This window comes from Cervus canadensis, chromosome 26 (assembly GCF_019320065.1).
Source record: "Cervus canadensis isolate Bull #8, Minnesota chromosome 26, ASM1932006v1, whole genome shotgun sequence".
Lineage (NCBI taxonomy): Eukaryota > Metazoa > Chordata > Mammalia > Artiodactyla > Cervidae > Cervus > Cervus canadensis.
This window is the reverse complement of record NC_057411.1, coordinates 33,858,146-33,864,145: the sequence shown is the minus strand read 5'-3', so window position 1 is coordinate 33,864,145 and position 6,000 is coordinate 33,858,146.

Below are 6,000 nucleotides of genomic sequence, written 5' to 3'. Positions count from 1 at the left end.
AAGCCTGGTGTGCTTCAGTCCATGGAATCACAAAGCGTCAGACACAAATGAGTGACTGAACAACCCCAAGAGGATTAAGCCTGGGACAGGTCATCCTTCTTGCTCCATGTAGCATCTGCTGGGACAGCTTGACTGGGAGGAGGGTTACTCTCAAGTCAGACTCCTCCCACAGCCAGCTGTCAGCTGAGCATTCAGCCTGGGTGGCCACCAGGGGCCTCAATTCTCTTTCAGAGGGACCTTGGCAAGTGTCCAAGCTCAGGCTCCCTCACAATATGGAGGCTGGGTTCCAAGAGAGACAAAGAGGAAACTGGGACAGCGTCACTTCCGCTATATTCTTTTGGTCAAAACAGCCACAAGCCTGGCCCAGCATACAGAGCAGCAGAGAAATAGCTCCTACTTTTCAGCGTCAGAAGTGACAGTAAGTTTCCTGCATTTTGTGTGTGTGTGTGGCAACACCAGGTCTTAGGCGCAGTGCAGGATCTTTACTGTCTCAGGTGGGATCTCGTTCCCTGACCAGGAATCGAACCTGGGCCCCCTACATTAGGAGCACAGAATCTTAATCACTGGACCTCCAGGGAAGTCCCTGCTGCCATCTTTAATGCCTTACATGGACCATGGGAAAGATCAGCCATAGAATGGCAGAACGAACGGCTATTTAAGTAGAACCTCACAGTTGTCTGGCCCTACCAGGTGGAAGGAGAAAGAAATTTTGGGACTTCAATATTCCTGGTGATTTGCTGACGAGGAAGAAGAGACAAAGGCCGGTTTCATTACTTGCTACTGTAATTCACATTCTTGGTCTTATTCCTAAATTTGTAAAGCCAAGGGGAAAAAATATATGTATGTATATATATTTGAAGCTGAAAATGTCAAAATTTAATATTGACATATGACAAGTGATTTAATTCAAAACTATTAAGTTAAAATATTTACTATGTGCAATATAGTATAATAGGTCTTATAATGATTATAAAGTTTTATAGGTCATGGCTTCTGCCCTTGAGAAACTTTTCAGTTTATTTAACAAGCATGAGCCAAGCAGGTGTCAAACACTGTCTAGGAGCTACTAGCTGGTAGACACAAGATAGGAAACACCATCATCTCTGCCTTCATGGACTTCATAATCCACTAGAGGTGAGAGGTGAACATAAATATGTCACGTGGCAAGTGTGATCCAAACTCTGTAGATATAAGTAAAATATGTGTATAATAGAAGAAAAAATCAAAATACTCAATCCAAAATGTTAAAAATGAGATGATAAGTGAGCTTTTGTTTTGGCTTTATACTTTTACATTTTCAATAAATTAATTTTCAAATAGGAAAAAAAAATTATATTAAGTGCAATGTGGTGTTGTAATAGAGAAATTCTAGGATGTTCTGCAAGCTGAGAGGGAGTCCGTAGCCTCTCCTGGAGGGAGGAGAGAGAAGTTGATACCAACCTTTTAGAGGAGGTGACTTCAAAGTCATGGATTGAAGAGGAAATAGAAGTTGTGGTTGACCTTTGTCTTTTGCGGGGTATAACCTTGCCTAGCTCTCTTATTTGAGAGAAAATCTTTGTTGTGTGTGCACTTTTGGGTCTCTAGAGCTTTGTCTCCTGCAGGTAAGAGGCTCCATTTAGACTTCTTTCCTTCCTGGAAGCCGAGGCAGGAGCACAAGCCCTGGGTTCAGCCTGTCAGGCTCCCTGCCCACAATATTGAATCTGGTGGCAGAGGAGCAAACTGGATAGAACTCATCTGTAGCCAGTGTGGGCGATGGTACTGACAGTGCCTACTAATGGCAATAGTGCCCAGCAGCAGCGATGGCAGAATCCTGTAACCAATAGCTGTACTTTTGGGCCTTGGTCCTCCTTGGTTCCCTATTCATGTCTGCATTCCAATCTTGGTCCTCTCAGTTCAGTTCAGTCGCTCAGTCATGTCCGACTCTTTCTGACCCCATGAATTGCAGCACACCAGGCCTTCCTGTCCATCACCAACTCCCAGAGTTTATTCAAACTCATGTCCATCGAGTTGGTGATGCCAACCAGCCATCTCATCCTCTGTTGTCCCCTTCTCCTGCCCCCAATCCCTCCCAGAATCCGGGTCTTTTCCAATGAGTCAACTCTTCTCATGAGGTGGCCAAAGTATTGGAGTTTCAGCTTCAGCATCAGTCTTTCCAATGAACACCCAGGACTGATCTCCTTTAGGATGGACTGGTTGGATCTCCTTGCAGTCCAAGGGACTCTCAAGAGTCTTCTCCAACACCACAGTTCAAAAGCATCAATTCTTCGGTGCTCAGCTTTCTTTATAGTCCAACTCTCACATCCATACATGACTACTGGAAAAACCATAGCCTTGACTAGATGGACCTTTGTTGGCAAAGTAATGTCTCTGCTTTTTAATATGCTGTCTAGGTTAGTCATAACTTTCCTTCCAAGGAGTAAGCGTCTTTTAATTTCATGGCTGCAATCACCATCTGCAGTGATTTTGGAGCCCAGAAAAATAAAGTCTGACACTGTTTCCATTGTTTCCCCATCTATTTCCTAAGAAGTGATGGGACTGGATGCCATGATCTTAGTTTTCTGAATGTTGAGCTTTAAGCCAACTTTTTCACTCTCCTCTTTCACTTTCATCAAGAGGCTTTTTAGTTCCTCTTCACTTTCTGCCATAAGGGTGGTGTTATCTGCATAGCTGAGGTTACTGATATTTCTCCCAGCAGCTTCCTGTTATTCCATGAGTCCTTGCCAACAAATTCCTTAAGGAAAGCCAAGCCTGGGTTCTGTTGTTTGAAGCAACTGACTGATATAGGTGAGGGTTGGGCAGGCGGAGTGCCGGGTGTAGGGGCGCGTGGAGGAGATAGGTATAAATCACAGCGTGTGCAAAGATGGAGAAAGAGTAAAGGTAGTGCCATCTAGAAGGAGAGATGAGATGTCTGCTCACACATCCGTGGGAGGGAAAAATATCCATGTGAAATATTTTGGAGGTGCAGAAGAAGGCACGATCACTTCTTTTTAAAACAATTATCTAGTTATTCAGGCTGCATCAGGTCTTCGTTGGAGGAGTGGGCTTCTCTCTGGTTGTGGCACTTAGGCTTAGGGCCCCAACCACCATCACCCCACCCCACCCCTCAACACTCCCCCACATCCTCCCAAGCACCCCCTCGCCCTGGCATGTGGCATTAGTTTCCCAATCAGGTTTCAAACCCGAGTCCCCTGCTTTGGAAGGTGGGTTCTTCTTTTAAGTTAATTTATTTTAGTATTATTATTGATATTATTATTTTCGCCACACTGGGTCCTTATTGTTGCCTGTGTGATTCCTCTAGCTGCATCAACTAGGGGCCTCTCTTGTTACAGAGCACAGGCTCTAGGGGCGAGGGCTTCAGTAGCTGCAGTACATGGGCCTAGCTGCCTTGCAGCAAATGGGATCTTCCCAGATCAGGGATGGAACCGGTGTCTCCTGCATTGGCAGGCAGACTCCCAACCACTGGACCACCGGGGAAGCCCCTGGAAGGTGAATTCTTGGCCACTGGACCACCAGGAAATCTCCACAATCACTTCTTACCGGGTTTATTAGTAAAGATGCAGTGGAAGAAATAGAATTAGCTTGATCATTGGAGAAGAGGAAAGAAAAGTAATCACTCCGGGCCGAAGGAGAATTATATCCTGATCGAAAAGATTCATGTGTATTTAGGAATCTCGTAGTAAAGTAGCTCAATTTAGCTGATGCATGGCAGAGAAGCAGAGAAGCTTGGGTAGTTGGCAAGTACTAAATTCCCTTGGCATTTTGTGCTAGGACATAGACTTTGGACTTTAGTACATAACAGGGAAGCATGGAAGGTTTGTGAACAAGGAGGGTCATCATGCAAGTGACGCTTTAAGATGCTGAATCTGGTGGTCATGGATAGAATGGTCCATCAGGGCTGCTGCAATAACTTAGGAAGAGCTGAATGTCCTGAATTAGGCTGACGATAGTGGGAACGGAAAGGACCAACGTGCAAAATAATAGTTTGTAAACTGATGGATCCTCTGTTTTAAAAAAATCTAATTTTAAACATGCATATGCACACAATCACTGTGTTTATAAATGGGCTGTATTTACATATATACAGAGTATAACATACCACATATGCTGGCTGTAATTCTCTCCAACAAATAGCGTGGTGAATTTATTCCATACATTATGCAAAACAAATAAAACAAATATAGCCAGCCAGACAAAGATGTTCTGCATCATTTCATGAAAGTGTTTGGAATATATGTTAGTGTGTGTGTGTGTGTGTGTGTGTGTGAGCGTGTACACAAGCATGTGGATTTGAAATACAGCAAAAAGCTGGGACAATAGGTGGAATTCTCTAGTTCCTCTGAGGAATCAGGCTGTTTCCTGTAACTCTGCTTTTATTGCAGTTGACGTCCGTGTGTGCTCAGTCAATCAGTCACGTCCAACTCTTTGCGACCCCATGGACTGCAGCCTGCCAGGCTCCTCTGTCCATGGGATTTCCCAGACAAGAATACTGGAGGGGGTTGCCATTTCCTTCTCCAGTTGAAGTTGGTGGTTAATACAATGTATTATTGCTGAGGTAGGTGGAAGTTCCCTGGTTTTGTCTATAGAGAAAATTCTGGTATTCCCAAGGACAGTGAAGTTGAAAAGTTTCCTTAATAAATAGGATGAGCTAAAACAATGATGAGACAGACTGAGATTCAGCCTACAACCCTCCTTCTGTCATCCAATCACATTTATTGATTCTTCCTCCTAATTATATTTGAAATCTACATCCTATTCTAGTCTAACCCCTCACTGTCACCCCAAAACTCAATTCAAAAACACCTTCTTGACCACAGCATCCCTAGTCTAAATCTTAAGTCTCTTGCTTTCCAACAAAGGAGATGCATTGGTCAGTTTGCTTCCAGATGCCCCTTTCTAGCGAGGCGGGACCATGGCCCTTCCTGAGTAGACAGTAGGCTACATGACCCTGCCCTCAGGGTATTTGGCCCTGATTCAACATTCACCTACTACATGCATTTTCTTAGGAATTTGAAATTGGAACCCAATGACTCTAATTTCCTGTAAGTGTTAGATCTGAAGGTCATACAGAGTCTGGAACTTGGCACCATTTGAGGAAAGCCATAGGGATTTTCCCGGTAGCTAAGCTGATAAAGAATCTGCCTGCAATGCAGAAGACCCCAGTTCAATTCCTGGGTCAGGAAGATCCCCTGGAGAAGGAATAGGCTACTCATTCCAGTATTCTTGGGGTCCCCTGGTGGCTCAGATGGTAAAGAATCCTTCTGCAGTGTGGGAGACCTGGGTTCGATCCCTGGGTTGAAAAGATCCCCTGGAGGAGGGCATAGAAACCCACTCCAGTATTCTGGCCTGGAGAATCCCCTTGGACAAGAGGAAGCTGGCGGGCTACAGTCCATGAGGTCGCAAAGAGTCGGACATGGTGCATCATCCATGGTGAACCTTGTGAAAACCAAGTAATGAGGTGAGTCCGGAGAAAGGAATAGATGCACCAAGGGAAGTGGAGACAAAAGACCCCATTATCCCCAAAGAAATGAAAGAGATAGAGATGGAGAAAGAGAAAGAAATGGCGAGACTGCAAGCTGCTCTGGTTCCTAAGGTATTTCAGATGGGCTTCCTGAATCCCAAGATCCAGGATACACTTCCTTCTTGGGTTCCATGACATTTCTCTATGCCCTTACATGAGCCCTCCTTGATTTCAGATAGTCTGAAGCCTCCTATTCTTTTCCCCTAAGGAACCTTCCCACACATCTAGTCCACGCTCTGCCATAGCAATTACCATATCACACTGTAGCTGTTTATTTGCTGTCTCCCTAACCTGCTGGGCTTTGATCTCCCTTGAGACAAGAACTTCATCTTGTTCCCTGTTCACACTTTGTATCCCCAGCACTTACGGCAGTGATGGGCATATTAGCAAATATTCAGTAAATGTTTAGAGAGTACTTCAGAGGTAGGGGTCATCCCTTTCACCACTTGTATTGATTCTGCTTTATTGTAACTCTGTTTTTC